General features: G+C 42.3%; 1 long non-coding RNA gene across 1 annotated transcript; it reads left to right on the top strand.

Annotated features, from left to right (window-relative positions):
* Positions 1–22,951: 22,951 nt before the first annotated feature.
* On the top strand, positions 22,952–25,987 carry LOC310781251. The gene is made up of 3 exons (XR_014552959.1): positions 22,952–23,177; positions 25,572–25,644; positions 25,765–25,987. It is a non-coding gene; the product is annotated as an uncharacterized lncRNA (long non-coding RNA).
* The last annotated feature ends 471 nt before the right edge of the window (positions 25,988–26,458 follow it).

The following is a 26,458-nucleotide window of genomic DNA, read 5'->3' as shown; positions in this document are numbered from 1 at the left end:
TTTGCCTATTAAATAGAAATAGGCTATAAGACAGTCTATTATTATAATGGGTGCATGCCCTTTTAAAAGGACAGATCTACACGTAGTAACTTAACTTCCACCTAAATAAACCTAGTTTATACGGTCTATGAAATAAATAAATTGCATTAAAAGAGAGGTACCGCACATGATGCCAGATAGTCGCAGTGTTGTGCGTCTTTTCACAGATAAACTTGTAAACAGCTTGTTTGATTGGCCGCTGGCGCAGGCGCACACGTGAAAGGAATCCCATGTTAACGATGCGGGAGCTGAGTAGGACCAAAGATTGGGGGCGGAGTGACCATGGGAGTGACGGACGGACCTATGGACGGACCGGACCCGGACCGGATTCAGCGTCGGACAAGATGGCGGCCAGCTAATAATACCAATTCCCGATTCATCACGCTATTGTTTACAACTGTAATTGACCAACAACAGAAGACGCTGTATGAATGAATGATATTACCACGAATATATCAACAGGAGACGAGGCTCCGTTTAGCACTGAGAGAGGAAGAAGAAGCTCGTCTCTCTTGGACTCAGATGAACGGTTTGGTTAGCTGTGAAGCTAATGGAGCTAACGTTTGTTTGAGCTTTGAAGAACAACTTTTGCCAGTAAAACGTTCAGGAGGAAAAGTTCCCGTGTCACTGTATGCCTGTATGGAAATGTCTAATGTCCAAAACCGGACAGGTTTGGTGAATTAGCTTAGCGACTAACTGTGGCTGTTGAAGAGATATTTGAGCTGTTTGAAAAAAGATAGCAGTACAAGGAGGAAGCTTCTCTGTCTGAGTCCAGATCTTCAGATCTTCCCACTCCACTGACTTGACTGCTTCTGAAGAAGAAATGGAGTGTAACAAGTTAACAATTAAGTCTGATATCAGGCTAGAATCTTCTTCCAAAAAGAACAAGCAACAACGAAAGCTGTTTGACACGGTTTTAAATCCTGTAGTGCGGTTACATAGAATAGACGTACGTCCAGACTTCCAGCAGCGTTTGGAAGAAGTTCCTCCTGAACTGCAGGAGTGGAGCCCCAGTCTGGACCAGGAGGGCCCAGAGCCCCCACACATTAAAGAGGAACAGGAGGAACTCTGTACGAGTCGGGAGGGAGAGCAGCTTCAGGAGGACCCAGAGCCCCCACACATTAAAGAGGAACAGGAGGAACTCTGTACGAGTCGGGAGGGAGAGCAGCTTCAGGAGGACCCAGAGCACGCACACATTAAAGAAGAACTCTGGACCAGTCGGGAGGGAGAGCAGCTTCAGGAGGACCCAGAGCCCCCACACATTAAAGAGGAACAGGAGGAACTCTGGACCAGTCGGGGTGGAGAGCAGCTTCAGGAGGGCCCAGAGCCCCCACACATTAAAGAGGAACAGGAGGAACTCTGGACCAGTCGGGGGGGAGAGCAGTTTCAGGAGGACCCAGAACCCCCACACATTAAAGAGGAACAGGAGGAACTCTGGAGCAGTCAGGAGGGAGAGCTGCTTCTGGAGGACCCCGTTTTAAATCCTGTAGTGCGGTTACATAGAATAGCCGTACCTCCAGATTTCCAGCAGCGGTTGGAAGAAGTTCCCCCTGAACTGCAGGAGAGGAGCCCCAGTCTGGACCAGGAGGGCCCAGAACCCCCACACATTAAAGAGCAACAGGAGGAACTCTGGAGCAGTCAGGAGGGAGAGCAGCTTCAAGAGGACCCAGAGACCGCACACACTAGAGGAACAGAGAAGAGCAGAACATATGGAGCTAAGTAAGTGGTTGTGTTCTCACACACACACACACACACACACACACACACACACACACACACACAGGTGAAAGTGGACCACCACAACAACACTTACTGTAATGCAGCCTTTAGAACCAGGAAAAGACAACATTTGTGTCGTATCGCCATATTACCATATCCAAAATCTAAGACCATATATCAGGCATGTCCAAAGTCCAGCCACATGCGGGCCATGGCCCATCTCTCAAAATATACTACAGTACTGTTTCAGGAAGCAAGTTCAGTTTGACAGCACTATTATACAGTTTGTAGACAAGCACCAAGTAGGAACAATGCAGGCAAAACTAATGTTTTCAGACCGTAAACTAAATCCTTAGAGAACAGTTGTAGGTGCGTTCGGAAATAGCACTCCGAGCGCCCAGAGCGCACACTGGACCATTTGTAAATAGGGAGAACCGTTGTAATGTAATGTATCTTCACGCTCTCATTTCAGTGTAGAGCGTCAAGAGTGGATTTACGAATGCACCCTGTATTGTATTTTTTTTTATATAACCCATATGAAGCGAAAAGTAGCTGGCCCCCAGATATTTTCACATTATCAAATCTGGCCCCCATTCAAAAAGGTTTGGACAGCCTTGCCATATATAGTCTCATATCACAATATTGATATAAAATTGATATACTGCCCCCCCCCCCCCCCCCCCCGTTAATATTGAGTGCCAGAATCAACCTCCCAATGATGGAATTTGCAGAAAAACATTAGATTTCATTGATTATCAATCACTGCTTTCAACGTCTTTCTGGTTTAAATGTTTTATTTTTACAACCAGATCACCCTATTAAATAAACAGTGTCATGACTCAATAACGTTACTTGGCAGAGGGTTGCTGAGCACATTTCCTTGTGAAAAATGTTTTCTTGTCACAAAATAACTCATTTGGCGACTTATTTGATGGAATGTGATTATGTTATCGATCACATTCGCTAACCTGTTGCTCTTTGAAGTCGGGATGTTTCTCTGCGTTTAGTCAGCTGAGCTCCCTTCACCTCCGCACTTTTAAACATCATTTACTAGGGGTGCTCCAAAAAATCGATTCTGAAAGGATCGTGATTCTTAATGCCACGATTCCTGGATCGATTCCAAACTCCCATGAATCGATTCTTAAAATTGTAAAAAAAAAAAAAAAAAAAAAAAAAAAAATTTACAGTGCACCTGAACGCAACATGCAAGATACCGGCTGAATAAGTGTCCAAATGTTCATGTCATTTGTGTACTGTACTGCCACGGTGCCACCACCTCTTGCACTTAAGAACTCTGGTTAATGTATTCCCCCCAAAATCTATAAATCCTTCTCAAAGTCTACAGATCCCCCCCAGCCTATAAATCCATCTTATCTGAAGAACATAAGGGGGGAATTCCCCCCTAGTTTGCAAAATGAATTTAGGCCCTGCCTGTAATACAGAAGTTGAATTTGAAGTTCAGCATTAATACATTTGTCATTTTTTGTCTTATATTTACCTTTGTGTGTTATTGCAATATAAAACTACATAATTGAGAATCGATTCTAGATTCTGGAATCGAGAATCGTTGGAATCGAGAATCGTTGGAATCGAGAATCGATTCCGGAATCGGATCGTGACCCCAGGAATCGGAATCGGATCGGATCGTGGCTTAGCCGGATCGGAGCACCCCTATCATTTACAGACAGGCTATGTGGTGTCCGTCCCCTTAGTGTCAGCAACGTAACGTAAGCAAAAATAATTCCATATTTCGCTCTCTGTGCATTGTTGTGTTGTTGTGTTAAAGCTCTGAATGAGTGAAAGAGAGGAGGGGGGGACGCCCGCGGCTGGGAGTTAAATCAGAGCACCACTTGGAGCACCCCCCCCCCCCACGGACACACTGTCACATGATGCATGTAAGGTTACATTATTTCTCTTAAAAGCATGCACATTATTTTTAATTCAGCGTAAATGAACGTCATGAAAACATATCTATTCACATCGAAAAAATAACACATTTAAGTTGATACCAATCTACCAAATTCCAGCGATACAACCAACACCTCATTTCCCGTTTTTCTAACCATCCACACCACTGGGCCAATTCCTGAAATTTGGCCTAATGACAAATAACCCTCTTCAGGGGCAATAGGCTTGAACCCCTGGTATTGCCGCTTGCGGCTATATTTCTTATTAGTATTGTTGTTTTTGTGGGTGTTCCCTGTCTTACCCTCTGTCTCTGTTTGATGATGTCAGAGCTTTCTTACCTTCTGTCTCTGTTTGATGATGTCAGAACTGTACTGTATTACCTTCTGTCTCTGTTTGATGATGTCAGAGCTGTACTGTCTTACCTTCTGTCTCTGTTTGATGATGTCAGAGCTGTACTGTCTTACCTTCTGTCTCTGTTTGATGATGTCAGAGCTTTCTTACCTTCTGTCTCTGTTTGATGATGTCAGAGCTTTCTTACCTTCTGTCTCTGTTTGATGATGTCAGAGCTGAACGGCTGTCTTACCTTCTGTCTCTGTTTGATGATGTCAGAGCTGAACGGCAGGAGGAGAGACATCTGGCAGAGGAGGAGAGGAACGCTGTCAAGATGACTTCTTCAGAGGAGGTGAAGAAATATCACTGTTGTTGTTGGTGCACTGATGTTGCAACACAAACAAACACACACACACACACACACACACACACACACAGTCTCTCTGTCCTGATTCTTTCTTTATATCTTTCTCCACGGTAACAGGGAGACACCAGCGTACCCAGACATCACCGCTGTGATCAGTGTGACAAAACATTCACAAGACTTCACAACTTAAAGCGACATCAGAGTGTTCACTCAGGGGAGAAGCCTTACTCCTGTCAGGAGTGTGGAAGCTGTTTCAAATGTTCAGATCACCTAAGAAGACACCAACTCATTCACACTGGAGTTAAACCCTACAGCTGTGACCAATGTGGGAGCAGGTTCAGTCAGTTAAGTAACCTAACAACACATAAGCGCATTCACACTGGAGCTAAACCCTACAGCTGTGACCAATGTGGGAGCAGGTTCAGTCAGTTAAGTAACCTAACAACACATAAGCGCATTCACACTGGAGCTAAACCCTACAGCTGTGACCAATGTGGGAGCAGGTTCAGTGAGTTATCTTCCCTAAAAACACATAAACGCATTCACACTGGAGTTAAACCCTACAGCTGTGACCAATGTGGGAACAGGTTCAGTCACTTAAGTAGCCTAACAACACATAAACGCATTCACACTGGAGCTAAACCCTACAGCTGTGACCAATGTGGGAACAGGTTCAGTGAGTTATCTTCCCTAAAAACACATAAACGCATCCACACTGGAGCTAAACCCTACAGCTGTGACCAATGTGGGAGCAGGTTCAGTCACTTAGGTAGCCTAACAACACATAAACGCATTCACACTGGAGCTAAACCCTACAGCTGTGACCAATGTGGGAGCAGGTTCAGTCACTTAGGTAGCCTAACAACACATAAACTCATTCACACTGGAGCTAAACCCTACAGCTGTGACCAATGTGGGAACAGGTTCAGTGAGTTATCTTCCCTAAAAAAACATAAACTCATCCACACTGGAGCTAAACCCTACAGCTGTGACCAATGTGGGAACAGGTTCAGTCAGTTAGATAGCCTAACAACACATAAACGCATTCACACTGGAGCTAAACCCTACAGCTGTGACCAATGTGGGAACAGGTTCAGTCACTTAAGTAGCCTAACAACACATAAACGCATTCACACTGGAGCTAAACCCTACGGCTGTGACCAATGTGGGAGCAGGTTCAGTAGGTTAGGTCACCTAACAAGACATAAACACATTCACACTGGAGTTAAACCCTACAGCTGTGTCCGCTGTAACAAAGTGTTCAGACACTCAAGTACTCTGAAGAAACACCGCTGCATCTAACTTGCCGAAGAGCACCTCCAGGACATGCAGTATATACTATACACCAAGGTTATAATGGTTTGAGATTTTTTTTTCCATTATTTTTTATTTTTATTAGTTTGGACTTGTTTTCCATTTCAGTTCAGTTTTAATTAATTTTTAAAGCCGGTTTGATAGTTTAGTTTATTTTTTATTTTTTGAAAATGTATAGTTTCTATGAGTTTTAGTGTTTTCGCTTTTGTTTTTTCTTTCTTGTAATGTGGTATTTGTCAGGGGTGAGAATTAAAAAATGTCAAAAAAGTATTGTGTAATACATTCAACAAAACATACCGTACTATAAAAATGTCTTCACTTATCTTTACAGAACACTGGCTGGGAGTAGACCAGGGTAAACCAGGCTTTTCTTTGGCTATTACAGAGAGTGTGTGTAGCTACATTGCCACTAGGTGGCTTTATTATGCTTGGCGTCCAAACTGCAGTATAGAGGAAAAGAGGACACGTACCCAGACCTGAGTTTTATGATTTGTATGTGTGTGTAGTCATGTTTCTTATATGGTCATGATGTCGGGGGACTCAATATAGATAATAAATTGATTTATTCTATTATGCAAACCCAATGAGTCCTCTATAAGTTTTTTGCTCTTTTTGCAACTGCTGCACCTGTTGTTTAATCCACTTTTTATACTCTTTTTTTTTTAGTTTTGTTGTGATGCTTTTAAATGTCCATTTTATTCTCTTCTTTTATTTTCCTGTCAACCATTTTATGTGAAGCACTTTGAATTGCCTCTGTGTATGAAATGTGCTATACAAATCAACTTGACATGACTTGACTTGACTAGAGTGGGACAAATTGTGATGCTTTTGGAAGCTATAGAGAGCCAAAGTGGAACGTCACTTCCTGCTTCAGCACTGTACCAGAAATTTTCGTCCGCCATTTATTTTCCCATAGACATTTTGTAAAATGCTTATAAAAATAGTTGTACTTGTTCAAACCAAACAGTTCAGATATATTTAGAAACAGGAGAGATTGCATAACATTTAACTCGTTTAACTAAAATGTAAAAAAAAAAAATGGGTTTAATTTTTTATTTTATTTTTATTTTTGGTCTGAGTGAAATGTTCTATGGTCTCCCGTTTCTAAATAAGCATTTTACGCAATGTCTATGGGGAAATGAATGGTGGAAGAAAATCTCTGGTACAGTGCTGAAGCAGGAAGTGACGTTCACTTTGCCTCTCTATTGTATTCAGAAGCCCTAACAAAGGTCATTCTAGAAAGGAAACCAATGAAGAAAGATGCATTTTATTTGGAACTCTGGTCAACAGGCAGGAAGCCAATACAATTCATCAATGCCTTTGCAGTGTGCCCCCCCCCCCCCCCCACACACACACACACACACACACACGCACAAGACATGGCGATTTCTCGACAATATTCCTATGATATAATATTCCTATATTATAGGCTAGATACTGAAATCTTTATTTAACTTCCAGGCAGAGATGGGGACTTGGACTACTTAAGTCCTCAAAGACTTGAGTCTTGACTTGGATTTGAGACTTTGAACACTCTTTATTTTTGTATGTATTCACATTAAGGAAAGGTCTAATCAAAATAATGTGAACTAATCAATGCTGATACTGTATTCTAATAGGTATGGAGCAGTGTTGGGCAAGTTACTTTCAAAATGTAATATACTACATATTACTAGTTACCGGTACTTTAATTTGAAAGTAATCAGGTACTTTACAATATTACTGTCTGGGTCGAGTACTAAAGTACAATACTTTTGCATTACTTTCACCAAAATAACTGCAGTAGCAGAATGACATGGCTGTCCCAGAACCATCCTGAAATATAATTTAAACCATCAGTGTAAACCATCCAAAATTCTAAATGTCATCCTTTTTCTTTATTGTCATCTATAGTGGTTAATTGCATAAAAACACAATTTCATTAGGAAATGATTGTATCTTTGAAAATGTAACTCAATTTGTAACTTGTGTTACTTGACAAAGTAACAGGTATAATATTACTGAAATCGTATTGGTAATAAGTTATATTACTCAGTTACTGGTAAAAGTAATATATTACATGACATATTACTTTTGTAATGAGTTACCCCCAACACTGATAAGGAGTGAGGATAATACAGTACATGCTTTGAATTCCTTAGTTTTAGCTATGCAGTGTTCTAAGCAGAATGGATAGCATGCAGCAGATGATAAAACGTAGTTAAATTTCATATGAAAAGTCATAGGTTTTGTTTGGCATACCTGACTGTTTCCACTTCCTGCAGTCTTCCTCATATATGCCATGTGATGTACTGTGACATGTCCTATGGCTATGTTTGTGTTTAAAAAGGCTAAGACTCAATACACTTTGTTAGTTTGTTTTTGTATCTCTGATGTCTGATGTTTTTTTTAAATCATGTAGGTGATTGTTGTTAATACGACTTGTATTACATTTTGATATTACATTGCATAAAATGTTCACCTATATACTATATTAGTCATGTACATGTCTGTTCTCAATTAGACTTGATAGGTATTAAAGTAATGATTTCATAACCAAATGGTTAAAATTTCACCAGCTCACAATTTAAACTGCATAATTTTGGTGAGGACCAGTTGGTGCTTTATTCTGTTAATAAGGTGATACTCAACTTGACTTTAGACACACAAATGGTAACTAATGGTAAGATAATCATGAAGTAGCGATGCATACCATGAACAACTCTAGTGGTTATTTGTCAGTTAGGACGTGATGTCCCTCTGCTTGCTGGTGGTTGGGGTCGTTATGGTGATGAGTGCACCTGGGTGTACTCCTTGTCTTTAACGGCTTTCAGACATTCAGCAGTGTCTCTCTCCCTCCTCACCCCCCATATGTTACAACCCAGCTCAAGGAAGTAACAAAAAAATCACGTTTAAATAAAAGTTCAAACAATCATTTATGAACTAAAACTAAGGGAAAATAACTATACAACAAACGACAAACAAAAGAACAGATCAAAAGGTGCATCGGTGAGGAGGGAGAGAGACTGAATGGTATGAAGTTCTTCTGGGCCCAGGTGCACCCAATCAGCCTAACAACTCACAGGGTCATCACAAGGGTGATGCTTACTTGAGGGGGACACAAAGATGGTAACTGATGGTAAGATAATCAGAAAATAAGGATACATTCTTAGTAGCAACTCAGTATGATGCACTACTTCGGGCTACTCAGTATGATGCACTACTTCAGGCTACTCAGTATGATGCACTACTTCAGGCTACTCAGTATGATGCACTACTTCAGGCTACTCAGTATGATGCACTACTTCAGGCTACTCAGTATGATGCACTACTTCAGGCTACTCAGTATGATGCACTACTTCAGGCTACTCAGTATGATGCACTACTTCGGGCTACTCAGTATGATGCACTACTTCAGGCTACTTGAGACAAAAATAGTAACTAATATGGGCTCAACAAGGAAGTAATGATTACATGCTACTTAGTATCTTATTCAGAGCTAATCATGAATGATACATTGAGTAAGTGGCCATTATAGCATTCACATATCCAGGAAGTAATCGTTAGATACTGGTATCAATACTGCTATGTAATAGTCTGTTCATAATGTCAGTACGTATAATGTCATTACGTAGCCAACTATCATAGGTCTACTTGATTTCAGTCATTCAGGAAATCCCTGTTAACTATTCATTACAGTTCATTCCTGATTTGTTGCTTACTCGTTCCTTGGTAACTAAGCACATTTTTGTAGAACCTTATTGTAAAGTGTTGGCACACTTTGTTATGACTTTTGATCGTCGTGGAGATTATAATTATCCTTTGTGTGTTTACATAAATACAACACAGGAAAGGAAAGATGGGCTTGTGATCCTTTAAGAAAAGCTCCCCCACACCCACATATCCAACATCTATGAACAACGTTCTCCTGTGTCCTGTGCATCTCCTGAATGAACCTTATGTGTTATCAATGGCCTACATCACCCTGTCTCCTCTCCATCTCTGCAGAGCTGCAGCCAGCTACTTGCTTAGCTGGCTGGCTGGATGACTGGCTGAGGTAGGACAGCAGCAGATGATGATGATGATGTGTGTATTATCTGTATGATCCATCCAGACTCATTAGATCACAGGATCTCTCCCCAGGTGATAGGCTGTCTGTATGATAGATCACAGGATCTCTCCCCAGGTGATAGGCTGTCTGTATGAGAAGGACATGGAGGATCAAATGGTCTGTTCCTGCTCCGTGCCAACACATGTTATCATCCAGGCACGAGTCTGAAAGGTGGATTAGCTGATCAGGTGTGTGTGTGTGTGTGTGTGTGTGTGTGTGTGTGTGTGGGGGGGGGGGGTCATCCTCTCTGCTCACAGCTGATATAATACAAACACATAGAGGCTACAATACATTTCCACACAGGTAATTTGTTAGCTTCACTCTCATCTTTCAGCTAATAAAGGTTTTGAAACCCAGGTGGAATCTCTGGCAATTTATCTTAATTTATCCCAAATCAGGGGTGTTGGGGGGCAGGGGGGAGTCTTTTCAACACTTTTCTATGCATGTATTTGATATTTTACATTCCACCAGTGGCCTGCACAGCTGGACCTTTCTCCACTCTTGCTCTCAATGCCCCACCTTGTGGCCAAATTCTGACGCTGCATATCTTATTTGACTCCGAGACAGAGAAGACTGGCTTGCAATCACTGGTGGGCAGATGAGTGCGATACTACATCACATGAACAGCTCCAGAAACCAATTCAGACTGTTCCTTCCACTCACTGTATTGATATGAGCTCCATGGGCATTTCATATTTTCAATAGCCTATCTAACATTTTTGAGCACCCATTGTTTGAAAAGCATAATTGCATGCATGAATTCAAACTTCTGTAGCTAGAATGATCACTTTTACCCACCACCACCACCGAAGAAAAAACAATCCACACTTACCAGAGCATCCGTGACAAAGACAAAGGAACTGGTTGTGGACCTGAGGAGCCAGGAGGGCCAAGTCACCACGGTGACCCCTGTCTCCATCCATCATGGGGTGGACATTGTGGAGGACTACATTACCTGGAAGTGTACATTGATAATAAACTGGACTGAGCAAAGAACACTGAAGCCCCGCCTCTAGAAGAAGGGACGATGCTACTTTCTACTTTCTGAGAAGGCTGAGATCCTTCAACATCTGCCGGACACAATGAGGATGTTTTATGAGTCTGTGCTGATCAGTGCTTTCCTGTTTGCTGTTGTTGTTTGCTGGGGCAGCAGGAGGAGGGCAGTGGATCCCAACAGACTCAAACTGATCCACAAGGCCAGGGACGTTGTGGGGCTGGAGCTGGGCTCTCTGATCATTGTTGACGTTGTCCATCATGGACAACGTCTCCCACCCACTCCATGATGAGCTGGTCGAACACAGCTAGGAGCACTTTCAGGGCAAGACTGATTCCACAGATGCACACAGAGCACCACAGGAAGGCCTGTGGCCATCAAACTCATTAACTCCTCCCTCAGAGCGTCAGACTCTCCACCCGTCCACAAATCAAAAACCGACTTTTGATCATCTGATTGTGAAATACAACTCAATGTGCAATAAGTGCTAAATACTGCAATTTGGGCAATAATCAAATTATCCAGACTGTTATTGTTCATGTCACTGCTCATTTTACTGATCGACCTAATCCACCTTACTCTTTATTATTATTATTATTATTAATTACTATCACTCACACTGCTGTATTTAAGAAAATATTATGCACCTGTATAAGAAGATATTACATAGGCCTACCTCATATTTCACCTTTTGCTAAATGGTAGGCTACTTGATAAGGATTGTAGGAGAAGGCACATAGCCTATTTGTGACACTTTATATACAGTATAGCTACATAACTTCTATTTTATTGTTTTATGGTATATGTGTAGGCCTCTATATGCCTCTGATAATGTTTCAATGTTTATATTTCCCTAGTACCAAGTTTGAGTAGCCTGGTAGCCTATTACTGTAGCATGACTCAATTTTCCCTCTGGGATCAATAAAGTTTTAAAAAAATGGGGAAGAGTTTTCCATCAGTGTTCAAGATGCAAAATTCTAACCCATTTATCCTATTAAATATAAATATAAGTCTATTGTTATAATGGGTGGTGCATGCCCTTTTAAAAGGACAGATCTACACATAGTAACTTAACTTCCACCTAAATAAACCTAGTTTATACGGTCTATGAAATAAATAAATTGCATTAAAAGAGAGGTACCGCACAGGATGCCAGATAGTCGCAGTGTTGTGCGTCTTTTCACAGATAAACTTGTAAACAGCTTGTTTGATTGGCCGCTGCGCACACGTGAAAGGAATTCCATGCTAACGATGCGGGAGCTGAGTAGGACCAAAGATTGGGGGCGGAGTGACCATGGGAGTGACGGACGGACCTATGGACGGACCGGACCCGGACCGGATTCAGCGTCGGACAAGATGGCGGCCAGCTAATAATACCGATTCCCCCCTTTTACCACGCTATTGTTTACAACTGTAATTGACCAACAACAGAAGAAGACGCTGTATGTATGAATGATATTACCACGAATATATCAACAGGAGACGAGGCTCCGTTTAGCACTGAGAGAGGAAGAAGAAGCTCGTCTCTCTTGGACTCAGATGAACGGTTTGGTTAGCTGTGAAGCTAATGGAGCTAACGTTTATTTGAGATTTGAAGAACGTTTGCCAGTAAAACGTTCAGGAGGAAAAGTTCCCGTGTCACTGTATGCCTGTATGGAAATGTCTAATGTCCAAAACCGGACAGGTTTGGTGAATTATCTTAGCGACTAACTGTGGCTGTTGAAGAGATATTTGGGCTGTTTGAAAGAAGGTAGCAGTACAAGGAGGATGCTTCTCTGTCTGAGTCCAGATCTTCAGATCTTCCCACTCCACTGAGTTGACTGCTTCTGAAGAAGAAATGGAGTGTAACAAGTTAACAATTCAGTCTGATATCAGGCTAGAATCTTCTTCCAAAAAGAACAAGCAACAACGAAAGCTGTTTGACACGGTTTTAAATCCTGTAGTGCGGTTACATAGAATAGACGTACGTCCAGACTTCCAGCAGCGTTTGGAAGAAGTTCCTCCTGAACTGCAGGAGTGGAGCCCCAGTCTGGATCAGGAGGGCCCAGAGCCCCCACACATTAAAGAGGAACAGGAGGAACTCTGTACGAGTCGGGAGGGAGAGCAGCTTCAGGAGGACCCAGAGGCCCCACACATTAAAGAGGAACAGGAGGAACTCTGTACGAGTCGGGAGGGAGAGCAGCTTCAGGAGGACCCAGAGCACGCACACATTAAAGAAGAACTCTGGACCAGTCGGGAGGGAGAGCAGCTTCAGGAGGACCCAGAGCACCCACACATTAAAGAGGAACAGGAGGAACTCTGTACGAGTCGGGAGGGAGAGCAGCTTCAGGAGGACCCAGAGCACGCACACATTAAAGAAGAACTCTGGACCAGTCGGGAGGGAGAGCAGCTTCAGGAGGACCCAGAGCCCCCACACATTAAAGAGCAACAGGAGGAACTCTGGAGCAGTCAGGGGGGAGAGCAGCTTCAAGAGGACCCAGAGACCGCACACACTAGAGGAACAGAGAAGAGCAGAACATATGGGGCTAAGTAAGTTGTTGTGTTCTCACACACACACACACACACACACACACACACACACACACACACACACAGACACAGGTGAAAGTGGACCACCACAACAACACTTACTGTAATGCAGCCTTTAGAACCAGGAAAAGACAACATTTGTGCCGTATCGCCATATTACCATATCCAAAATCTAAGACCATATATCAGGCATGTCCAAAGTCCAGCCACATGTGGGCCATGGCCCATCTCTCAAAATATACTACAGTACTGTTTCAGGAAGCAAGTTCAGTTTGACAGCACTATTATACAGTTTGTAGACAAGCACCAAGTAGGAACAATGCAGGCAAAACTAATGTTTTCAGACCGTAAACTAAATCCTTAGAGAACAGTTGTAGGTGCGTTCGGAAATAGCACTCCGAGCACTCCGAGCGCCCAGAGCGCACACTGGACCGTTTGTAAATAGGGAGCACCATTGTAATGTAATGTACCTTCACGCTCTCATTTCAGTGTAGAGCGTCAAGAGTGGATTTATGAATGCACCCTGTATTGTATTTTTTTTATATAACCCATATGAAGCGAAAAGTAGCTGGCCCCCAGATATTTTCACATTATCAAATCTGGCCCCCATTCAAAAGGTTTGGACAGCCTTGCCATATATAGTCTCATATCACAATATTGATATAAAATTGATATACTGCCCCCCCGTTAATATTGAGTCCCAGAATCAACCTCCCAATGATGCAATTTGCAGACAAACATTCGATTTCATTGATTATCAATCACTGCTTTCAATGTCTTTCTGGTGTAAATGTTTTATTTTTACAACCAGATCACCCTATTAAATAAACAGTGTCATGACTCAATAACGTTACTTGGCAGAGGGTTGCTGAGCACATTTCCTTGTGAAAATGTTTGCTTGTCACAAAATAACACTCGTTTGACGACTTATTTGATGGAATGTGATTATGTTATCGATCACATCCGCTAACCTGTTGCTCTTTGAAGTCGGGATGTTTCTCTGCGTTTAGTCAGCTGAGCTCCCTTCACCTCCGCACTTTTAAACATCATTTACAGACAGGCTATGTAGTGTCCGTCCCCTTAGTGTCAGCAACGTAACGTAAGCAAAAATAATTCCATATTTCGCTCTCTGTGCATTGTTGTGTTGTGTTAAAGCTCTGAATGAGTGAAAGAGAGGAGGGGGGGACGCCCGCGGCTGGGAGTTAAATCAGAGCACCACTTGGAGCACTCGGCGCCCCCCCCCCCCCCCCCCCCCCCCCCCCCCACGGACACACTGTCACATGATGCATGTAAGGTTACATTATTTCTCTTAAAAGCATGCACATTATTTTTAATTCAGCGTAAATGAACGTCATGAAAACATATCTATTCACATCGAAAAAATAACACATTTAAGTTGATACCAATCTACCAAATTCCAGCGATACAACCAACACCTCATTTCCCGTTTTTCTAACCATCCACACCACTGGGCCAATTCCTGAAATTTGGCCCAATGACAAATAAGCCTCTTCAGGGGCAATAGGCTTGAACCCCTGGTATTGCCGCTTGCGGCTATATTTCTGATTAGTATTGTTGTTTTTGTGGGTGTTCCCTGTCTTACCTTCTGTCTCTGTTTGATGATGTCAGAGCTGTCTTACCTTCTGTCTCTGTTTGATGATGTCAGAGCTGAACGGCTGTCTTACCTTCTGTCTCTGTTTGATGATGTCAGAGCTGAACGGCGGGAGGAGAGACATCTGGCAGAGGAGGAGAGGAACGCTGTCAAGATGACTTCTTCAGAGGAGGTGAAGAAATATCACTGTTGTTGTTGTCGCACTGATGTTGCAACACACACACACACACACACACACACACACACAGTCTCTCTGTCCTGATTCTTTCTTTATATCTTTCTCCATGGTAACAGGGAGACACCAGCGTACCCAGACATCACCGCTGTGATCAGTGTGACAAAACATTCACAAGACTTCACAACTTAAAGCAACATCAGAGTGTTCACTCAGGGGAGAAGCCTTACTCCTGTCAGGAGTGTGGAAGCTGTTTCAAACGGTCAGGTCCCCTAAGAAACCACCAACGCATTCACAGTGGAGAGAAGCCCCACTGCTGTGAAGAATGTGGGAGCAGGTTCAGTCGGTTAAATTCCCTAAAAATACATAAACGCATCCACACTGGAGCTAAACCCTACAGCTGTGACCAATGTGGGAACAGGTTCAGTGATTTATCTAACCTAAAAAAACATAAACGCATCCACACTGGAGCTAAACCCTACAGCTGTGAGGAATGTGGGAGCAGGTTCAGTCAGTTAAGTAACCTAACAACACATAAACGCATTCACACTGGAGTTAAACCCTACAGCTGTGACCAATGTGAGAGCAGGTTCAGTCATTTAGGTGCCCTAACAACACATAAACGCATTCACACTGGAGTTAAACCCTACAGCTGTGACCAATGTGGGAGCAGGTTCAGTCAGTTAGGTAGCCTAACAACACATAAACACATTCACACTGGAGTTAAACCCTACAGCTGTGACCAATGTGGGAGCAGGTTCAGTCACTTAAGTAGCCTAACAACACATAAACGCATTCACACTGGAGCTAAACCCTACGGCTGTGACCAATGTGGGAGCAGGTTCAGTAGGTTAGGTCACCTAACAAGACATAAACACATTCACACTGGAGTTAAACCCTACAGCTGTGTCCGCTGTAACAAAGTGTTCAGACACTCAAGTACTCTGAAGAAACACCGCTGCATCTAACTTGCCGAAGAGCACCTCCAGGACATGCAGTATATACTATACACCAAGGTTATAATGGTTTGAGATTTTTTTTTCCATTATTTTTTATTTTTATTAGTTTGGACTTGTTTTCCATTTCAGTTCAGTTTTAATTAATTTTTAAAGCCAGTTTGATAGTTTAGTTTATTTTTTATTTTTTGAAAATGCATAGTTTCTATGAGTTTTAGTGTTTTCGCTTTTGTTTTTTCTTTCTTGTAATGTGGTATTTGTCAGGGGTGAGAATTAAAAAATGTCAAAAAAGTATTGTGTAATACATTCAACAAAACATACCGTACTATAAAAATGTCTTCACTTATCTCTACAGAACACTGGCTGGGAGTAGACCAGGGTAAACCAGGCTTTTCTTTGGCTATTACAGAGAGTGTGTGTAGCTACATTGCCACTAGGTGGCTTTATTATGCTTGGCGTCCAAACTGCAGTATAGAGGAAAAGAGGACACGTACCCAGACCTGAGTTTTATGATTTGTATGTGTGTGTAGTCATGTTTCTTATATGGTCATGATGTCGGGGGACTCAATATAGATAATAAATTGATTTATTCTATTTTGCAAACCCAATGAGTCCTCTATAAGTTTTTTGCTCTTTTTGCAACTGCTGCACCTGTTGTTTAATCCACTTTTTATACTCTTTTTTTTTTAAGTTTTGTTGTGATGCTTTTAAATGTCCATTTTATTCTCTTCTTTTATTTTCCTGTCAACCATTTTATGTGAAGCACTTTGAATTGCCTCTGTGTATGAAATGTGCTATACAAATCAACTTGACATGACTTGACTTGACTAGAGTGGGACAAATTGTGATGCTTTTGGAAGCTATAGAGAGCCAAAGTGGAACGTCACTTCCTGCTTCAGCACTGTACCAGAAATTTTCGTCCGCCATTTATTTTCCCATAGACATTTTGTAAAATGCTTATAAAAAATAGTTGTACTTGTTCAAACCAAACAGTTCAGATATATTTAGAAACAGGAGAGATTGCATAACATTTACCGGTAACTCGTTTAACTAAAATGTAAAAAAAAAAAATGGGTTTAATTTTTTATTTTATTTTTATTTTTGGTCTGAGTGAAATGTTCTATGGTCTCCCGTTTCTAAATAAGCATTTTACGCAATGTCTATGGGGAAATGAATGGTGGAAGAAAATCTCTGGTACAGTGCTGAAGCAGGAAGTGACGTTCACTTTGCCTCTATTGTATTCAGAAGCCCTAACAAAGGTCATTCTAGAAAGGAAACCAATGAAGAAAGATGCATTTTATTTGGAACTCTGGTCAACAGGCAGGAAGCCAATACAATTCATCAATGCCTTTGCAGTGTGCCCCCCCCCCCCCCACACACACACGCGCACAAGACATGGCGATTTCTCGACAATATTCCTATGATATAATATTCCTATATTATAGGCTAGATACTGAAATCTTTATTTAACTTCCAGGCAGAGATGGGGACTTGGACTACTTAAGTCCTCAAAGACTTGAGTCTTGACTTGGATTTGAGACTTTGAACACTCTTTATTTTTGTATGTATTCACATTAAGGAAAGGTCTAATCAAAATAATGTGAACTAATCAATGCTGATACTGTATTCTAATAGGTATGGAGCAGTGTTGGGCAAGTTACTTTCAAAATGTAATATACTACATATTACTAGTTACTTTAATTTGAAAGTAATCAGGTACTTTACAATATTACTGTCTGGGTCGAGTACTAAAGTACAATACTTTTGCATTACTTTCACCAAAATAACTGCAGTAGCAGAATGACATGGCTGTCCCAGAACCATCCTGAAATATAATTTAAACCATCAGTGTAAACCATCCAAAATTCTAAATGTCATCCTTTTTCTTTATTGTCATCTATAGTGGTTAATTGCATAAAAACACAATTTCATTAGGAAATGATTGTATCTTTGAAAATGTAACTCAATTTGTAACTTGTGTTACTTGACAAAGTAACAGGTATAATATTACTGAAATCGTATTGGTAATAAGTTATATTACTCAGTTACTGGTAAAAGTAATATATTACATGACATATTACTTTTGTAATGAGTTACCCCCAACACTGATAAGGAGTGAGGATAATACAGTACATGCTTTGAATTCCTTAGTTTTAGCTATGCAGTGTTCTAAGCAGAATGGATAGCATGCAGCAGATGATAAAACGTAGTTAAATTTCATATGAAAAGTCATAGGTTTTGTTTGGCATACCTGACTGTTTCCACTTCCTGCAGTCTTCCTCATATATGCCATGTGATGTACTGTGACATGTCCTATGGCTATGTTTGTGTTTAAAAAGGCTAAGACTCAATACACTTTGTTAGTTTGTTTTTGTATCTCTGATGTCTGATGTTTTTTTTTAATCATGTAGGTGATTGTTGTTAATACGACTTGTATTACATTTTGATATTACATTGCATAAAATGTTCACCTATATACTATATTAGTCATGTACATGTCTGTTCTCAATTAGACTTGATAGGTATTAAAGTAATGATTTCATAACCAAATGGTTAAAATTTCACCAGCTCACAATTTAAACTGCATAATTTTGGTGAGGACCAGTTGGTGCTTTATTCTGTTAATAAGGTGATACTCAACTTGACTTTAGACACACAAATGGTAACTAATGGTAAGATAATCATGAAGTAGCGATGCATACCATGAACAACTCTAGTGGTTATTTGTCAGTTAGGACGTGATGTCCCTCTGCTTGCTGGTGGTTGGGGTCGTTATGGTGATGAGTGCACCTGGGTGTACTCCTTGTCTTTAAAGGCTTTCAGACATTCAGCAGTGTCTCTCTCCCTCCTCACCCCCCATATGTTACAACCCAGCTCAAGGAAGTAACAAAAAAATCACGTTTAAATAAAAGTTCAAACAATCATTTATGAACTAAAACTAAGGGAAAATAACTATACAACAAACGACAAACAAAAGAACAGATCAAAAGGTGCATCGGTGAGGAGGGAGAGAGACTGAATGGTATGAAGTTCTTCTGGGCCCAGGTGCACCCAATCAGCCTAACAACTCACAGGGTCATCACAAGGGTGATGCTTACTTGAGGGGGACACAAAGATGGTAACTGATGGTAAGATAATCACAAAATAAGGATACATTCTTAGTAGCAACTCAGTATGATGCACTACTTCAGGCTACTCAGTATGATGCACTACTTCAGGCTACTCAGTATGATGCACTACTTCGGGCTACTCAGTATGATGCACTACTTCAGGCTACTTGAGACAAAAATAGTAACTAATATGGGCTCAACAAGGAAGTAATGATTACATGCTACTTAGTATCTTATTCAGAGCTAATCATGAATGATACATTGAGTAAGTGGCCATTATAGCATTCAGATATCCAGGAAGTAATCGTTAGATACTGGTATCAATACTGCTATGTAATAGTCTGTTCATAATGTCAGTACGTATAATGTCATTACGTAGCCAACTATCATAGGTCTACTTGATTTCAGTCATTCAGGAAATCCCTGTTAACTATTCATTACAGTTCATTCCTGATTTGTTGCTTACTCGTTCCTTGGTAACTAAGCACATTTTTGTAGAACCTTATTGTAAAGTGTTGGCACACTTTGTTATGACTTTTGATCGTCGTGGAGATTATAATTATCCTTTGTGTGTTTACATAAATACAACACAGGAAAGGAAAGGAAAGGAAAGATGGGCTTGTGAACCTTTAAGAAAAAGCTCCCCCACACCCACATATCCAACATCTATGAACAACGTTCTCCTGTGTCCTGTGCATCTCCTGAATGAACCTTATGTGTTATCAATGGCCTACTTCACCCTGTCTCCTCTCCATCTCTGCAGAGCTGCAGCCAGCTGCTTGCTTAGCTGGCTGGCTGGATGACTGGCTGAGGTAGGACAGCAGCAGATGATGATGATGATGATGTGTGTATTATCTGTATGATCCATCCACACTCATTAGATCACAGGATCTCTCCCCAGGTGATAGGCTGTCTGTATGATAGATCACAGGATCTCTCCCCAGGTGATAGGCTGTCTGTATGAGAAGGACATGGAGGATCAAATAGTCTGTTCCTGCTCCGTGCCAACACATGTTATCATCCACAGCTGATATAATACAAACACATAGAGGCTACATTCAATGTGTTAGCTTCACTCTCATCTTTCAGCTAATAAAGGTTTTGAAACCCAGGGGGAATCTCTGGTAATTTATCTTAATTTATCCCAAATCAGGGGTGTTGGGGGGCAGGGGGGGACTCTTTTCAACACTTTTTTATGCAGGTTTTTGATATTTTACATTCCACCAGTGGCCTGCACAGCTGGACCTTTCTCCACTCTTGCTCTCAATGCCCCACCTTGTGGCCAAATTCTGACTCTGCATATCTTATTTGACTCAGAGACAGAGAAGACTGGCTTGCAATCACTGGTGGGCAGATGAGTGCCATAATACATCATCACATGAACAGCTCCAGAAACCAATTCAGACTGTTCCTTCCACTCACTGTATTGATATGAGCTCCATGTATGCTGGGGCAGCAGGAGGAGGGCAGTGGATCCCAACAGACTCAACAAACTGATCCACAAGGCCAGGGACGTTGTGGGGCTGGAGCTGGGCTCTCTGGTCATTGTTGACGTTGTCCATCATGGACAACGTCTCCCACCCACTCCATGATGAGCTGGTCGAACACAGCTAGGAGCACTTTCAGGGCAAGACCGATACCACCACAGATGCACACAAAGCACCACAGGAAGGCCTGTGGCCATCAAACTCTTTAACTCCTCCCTCAGAGCGTCAGACCCTCTTCAGTCAGCCAATAATATAGCCTGGGACTCTCTCCACCCGTCCACAAATCAAAAACCGACTTTTGATCATCTGATTGTGAAATACAACTCAATGTGCAATAAGTGCTAAATACTACAATTTGGGCAATAATCAAATTATCCAGACTGTTATTGTTCATGTCACTGCTCATTTTACTGATCGACCTAATCCACCTTACTCTTTATTATTATTATAATTATAATAATAATTATTATTATTAATTACTATCACTCACACTGCTGTATTTAAGAAAATATTATGCACCTGTATAAGAAGATATTACATATAGGCCTACCTCATATTTGACCTTTTGCTAAATGGTAGGCTAATTGATAAGGATTGTAGGAGAAGGCACATAGCCTATTTGTGACACTTTATATACAGTACAGTAGCTACATAACTTATATTTTATTGTTTTATGGTAGGCTATACGTGTAGGCCTCTATATGCCTCTGATAATGTTTCAATGTTTATATTTCCCTACCAAGTTTGAGTAGCCTGGTAGCCTATCACTGTAGCATGACTCAATTTCCCCTCTGGGATCAATAAAGTAAAAAAAAAAATGTGGGGAGAAAAATTAACATGAATCTCAGAGGAGAGGAGATGCGTTGCCCCAGAGTTAGCTGTTTCCATCAGTGTTCAAGATGCAAAATTCTAACCCATTTTGCCTATTAAATAGAAATAGGCTATAAGACAGTCTATTATTATAATGGGTGCATGCCCTTTTAAAAGGACAGATCTACACGTAGTAACTTAACTTCCACCTAAATAAACCTAGTTTATACGGTCTATGAAATAAATAAATTGCATTAAAAGAGAGGTACCGCGCATGATGCCAGATAGTCGCAGTGTTGTGCGTCTTTTCACAGATAAACTTGTAAACAGCTTGCTTGATTGGCCGCTGGCGCAGGCGCACACGTGAAAGGAATCCCATGTTAACGATGCGGGAGCTGAGTAGGACCAAAGATTGGGGGCGGAGTGACCATGGGAGTGACGGACGGACATATGGACGGACCGGACCCGGACCGGATTCAGCGTCGGACAAGATGGCGGCCAGCTAATAATACCAATTCCCGATTCATCACGCTATTGTTTACAACTGTAATTGACCAACAACAGAAGACGCTGTATGAATGAATGATATTACCACGAATATATCAACAGGAGACGAGGCTCCGTTTAGCACTGAGAGAGGAAGAAGAAGCTCGTCTCTCTTGGACTCAGATGAACGGTTTGGTTAGCTGTGAAGCTAATGGAGCTAACGTTTGTTTGAGCTTTGAAGAACAACTTTTGCCAGTAAAACGTTCAGGAGGAAAAGTTCCCGTGTCACTGTATGCCTGTATGGAAATGTCTAATGTCCAAAACCGGACAGGTTTGGTGAATTATCTTAGCGACTAACTGTGGCTGTTGAAGAGATATTTGAGCTGTTTGAAAGAAGATAGCAGTACAAGGAGGAAGCTTCTCTGTCTGAGTCCAGATCTTCAGATCTTCCCACTCCACTGATTTGACTGCTTCTGAAGAAGAAATGGAGTGTAACAAGTTAACAATTCAGTCTGATATCAGGCTAGAATCTTCTTCCAAAAAGAACAAGCAACAACGAAAGCTGTTTGACACGGTTTTAAATCCTGTAGTGCGGTTACATAGAATAGACGTACGTCCAGACTTCCAGCAGCGTTTGGAAGAAGTTCCTCCTGAACTGCAGAAGTGGAGCCCCAGTCTGGACCAGGAGGACCCAGAGCCCCCACACATTAAAGAGGAACAGGAGGAACTCTGTACGAGTCGGGAGGGAGAGCAGCTTCAGGAGGACCCAGAGCCCACACACATTAAAGAGGAACAGGAGGAACTCTGTACGTGTCGGGAGGGAGAGCAGCTTCAGGAGGACCCAGAGCACGCACACATTAAAGAAGAACTCTGGACCAGTCGGGAGGGAGAGCAGCTTCAGGAGGACCCAGAGCCCCCACACATTAAAGAGGAACAGGAGGAACTCTGGACCAGTCGGGGTGGAGAGCAGCTTCAGGAGGGCCCAGAGCCCCCACACATTAAAGAGGAACAGGAGGAACTCTGGACCAGTCGGGGGGGAGAGCAGTTTCAGGAGGACCCAGAACCCCCACACATTAAAGAGGAACTCTGGAGCAGTCAGGAGGGAGAGCAGCTTCAAGAGGACCCAGAACCCCCACACATTAAAGAGGAACAGGAGGAACTCTGGAGCAGTCAGGAGGGAGAGCAGCTTCAAGAGGACCCAGAGACTGCACACACTAGAGGAACAGAGAAGAGCAGAACATATGGAGCTAAGTAAGTGGTTGTGTTCACACACACACACACACACACACACACACACACACACACACACACACACACACACACACACACACAGGTGAAAGTGGACCACCACAACAACACTTAAGCCCTTTTCCCACATGCGCTTTGTACCGCTAAATGACCGGAACGTGGTCTAATGCCTGCATGTGAGAAAGTCGTCGTGCCGGTATAAGCGCGAGCCCGTCATCGCGGAGATTTCACCAGTTTCGAGGCAGTCAGAACAGCGTTATGCGCGATAGCGGACTTAAGTGTAGAACGGGTCCAGTCATTTCCCGCGACACTCATGGGCGAGGTGTACACACGTTGCTTAATGTTCCAGCGGGCATAATCTAATCATTCGCGCACATTAAAGCAAACTGGCGAAATGATCTTGTGATAATAATGTGTGGGCGTGCTGATTTTCCCCTCTCTCCTCTCCTCTCTGCTGCCTGCTCGCTCTCTCTGGCCACAGTCCGTCCTCGTCCTTCAGTCACAGCCCGACAGGGACACAGACGAAGCAAATGCACGAAGCGAAATGTGGAAGTATTTTGCTTACGTTGCCGACAGCGAAGGCAAGCCCGGACACATCAAACGAAGCCAGTCTGTAAAAAGTGCTTCAACGCGACGCAGGTGAACGGATAAACAAGCAAACTTATTTCACCATTCGGAGTTTTGCCGACACGTCACTCCCCACCCGCTCTGTAGTCCCGCCCCGCCCCCCAACATACAGGCAAATTCGCTGATAGATTCCCACATGCGCGAGCCGAAGTGTAAAGGGAAATGTCCGATATTGACTTACAGGTAATTTTCCGGTACGCATGTGGGAAAACGGCTTTACTGTAATGCAGCCTTTAGAACCAGGAAAAGACAACATTTGTGCCGTATCGCCATATTACCATATCCAAAATCTAAGACCATATATCAGGCATGTCCAAAGTCCAGCCACATGCGGGCCATGGCTCATCTCTCAAAATATACTACAGTACTGTTTCAGGAAGCAAGTTCAGTTTGACAGCACTATTATACAGTTTGTAGACAAGCACCAAGTAGGAACAATGCAGGCAAAACTAATGTTTTCAGACCGTAAACTAAGTCCTTAGAGAACAGTTGTAGGTGTGTTCGCAAATAGCACTCCGAGCGCCCAGAGCGCACACTGGACCGTTTGTAAATAGGGAGCACCATTATAATGTAATGTACCTTCATGCTCTCATTTCAGTGTAGAGCGTCAAGAGTGGATTTACGAATGCACCCTGTATTGTATTTTTTTTTATAACCCATATGAAGCGAAAAGTAGCTGGCCCCCAGATATTTTCACATTATCAAATCTGGCCCCCATTCAAAAGGTTTGGACAGCCTTGCCATATATAGTCTCATATCACAATATTGATATAAAATTGATATACTGCCCCCCCGTTAATATTGAGTCCCAGAATCAACCTCCCAATGATGCAATTTGCAGACAAACATTCGATTTCATTGATTATCAATCACTGCTTTCAATGTCTTTCTGGTGTAAATGTTTTATTTTTACAACCAGATCACCCTATTAAATAAACAGTGTCATGACTCAATAACGTTACTTGGCAGAGGGTTGCTGAGCACATTTCCTTGTGAAAATGTTTGCTTGTCACAAAATAACACTCGTTTGACGACTTATTTGATGGAATGTGATTATGTTATCGATCACATCCGCTAACCTGTTGCTCTTTGAAGTCGGGATGTTTCTCTGCGTTTAGTCAGCTGAGCTCCCTTCACCTCTGCACTTTTAAACATCATTTACAGACAGGCTATGTAGTGTCCGTCCCCTTAGTGTCAGCAACGTAACGTAAGCAAAAATAATTCCATATTTCGCTCTCTGTGCATTGTTGTGTTGTGTTAAAGCTCTGAATGAGTGAAAGAGAGGAGGGGGGGACGCCCGCGGCTGGGAGTTAAATCAGAGCACCACTTGGAGCACTCGGCGCACCCCCCCCCCCCCCCCCCCCCCCCATGGACACACTGTCACATGATGCATGTAAGGTTACATTATTTCTCTTAAAAGCATGCACATTATTTTTAATTCAGCGTAAATGAACGTCATGAAAACATATCTATTCACATCGAAAAAATAACACATTTAAGTTGATACCAATCTACCAAATTCCAGCGATACAACCAACACCTCATTTCCTGTTTTTCTAACCATCCACACCACTGGGCCAATTCCTGAAATTTGGCCCAATGACAAATAAGCCTCTTCAGGGGCAATAGGCTTGAACCCCTGGTATTGCCGCTTGCGGCTATATTTCTGATTAGTATTGTTGTTTTTGTGGGTGTTCCCTGTCTTACCTTCTGTCTCTGTTTGATGATGTCAGAGCTGTCTTACCTTCTGTCTCTGTTTGATGATGTCAGAGCTGAACGGCGGGAGGAGAGACATCTGGCAGAGGAGGAGAGGAACGCTGTCAAGATGACTTCTTCAGAGGAGGTGAAGAAATATCACTGTTGTTGTTGTCGCACTGATGTTGCAACACAAACACACACACACACACACACACACAGTCTCTCTGTCCTGATTCTTTCTTTATATCTTTCTCCATGGTAACAGGGAGACACCAGCGTACCCAGACATCACCGCTGTGATCAGTGTGACAAAACATTCACAAGACTTCACAACTTAAAGCAACATCAGAGTGTTCACTCAGGGGAGAAGCCTTACTCCTGTCAGGAGTGTGGAAGCTGTTTCAAACGGTCAGGTCCCCTAAGAAACCACCAACGCATTCACAGTGGAGAGAAGCCCCACTGCTGTGAAGAATGTGGGAGCAGGTTCAGTCGGTTAAATTCCCTAAAAATACATAAACGCATCCACACTGGAGCTAAACCCTACAGCTGTGACCAATGTGGGAACAGGTTCAGTCAGTTAAGTAACCTAACAACACATAAACGCATCCACACTGGAGTTAAACCCTACAGCTGTGACCAATGTGAGAGCAGGTTCAGTCATTTAGGTGCCCTAACAACACATAAACGCATTCACACTGGAGTTAAACCCTACAGCTGTGACCAATGTGGGAACAGGTTCAGTGAGTTATCTTCCCTAAAAAAACATAAACTCATCCACACTGGAGCTAAACCCTACAGCTGTGACCAATGTGGGAACAGGTTCAGTCAGTTAGATAGCCTAACAACACATAAACGCATTCACACTGGAGCTAAACCCTACAGCTGTGACCAATGTGGGAACAGGTTCAGTCACTTAAGTAGCCTAACAACACATAAACGCATTCACACTGGAGCTAAAC

Source organism: Poromitra crassiceps, assembly GCF_964638095.1.
Source record: "Poromitra crassiceps genome assembly, chromosome: 8".
NCBI lineage: Eukaryota > Metazoa > Chordata > Actinopteri > Beryciformes > Melamphaidae > Poromitra > Poromitra crassiceps.
Note: the sequence above shows the minus strand (reverse complement) of the source record. Positions and strands in the feature narration are given on the sequence as shown.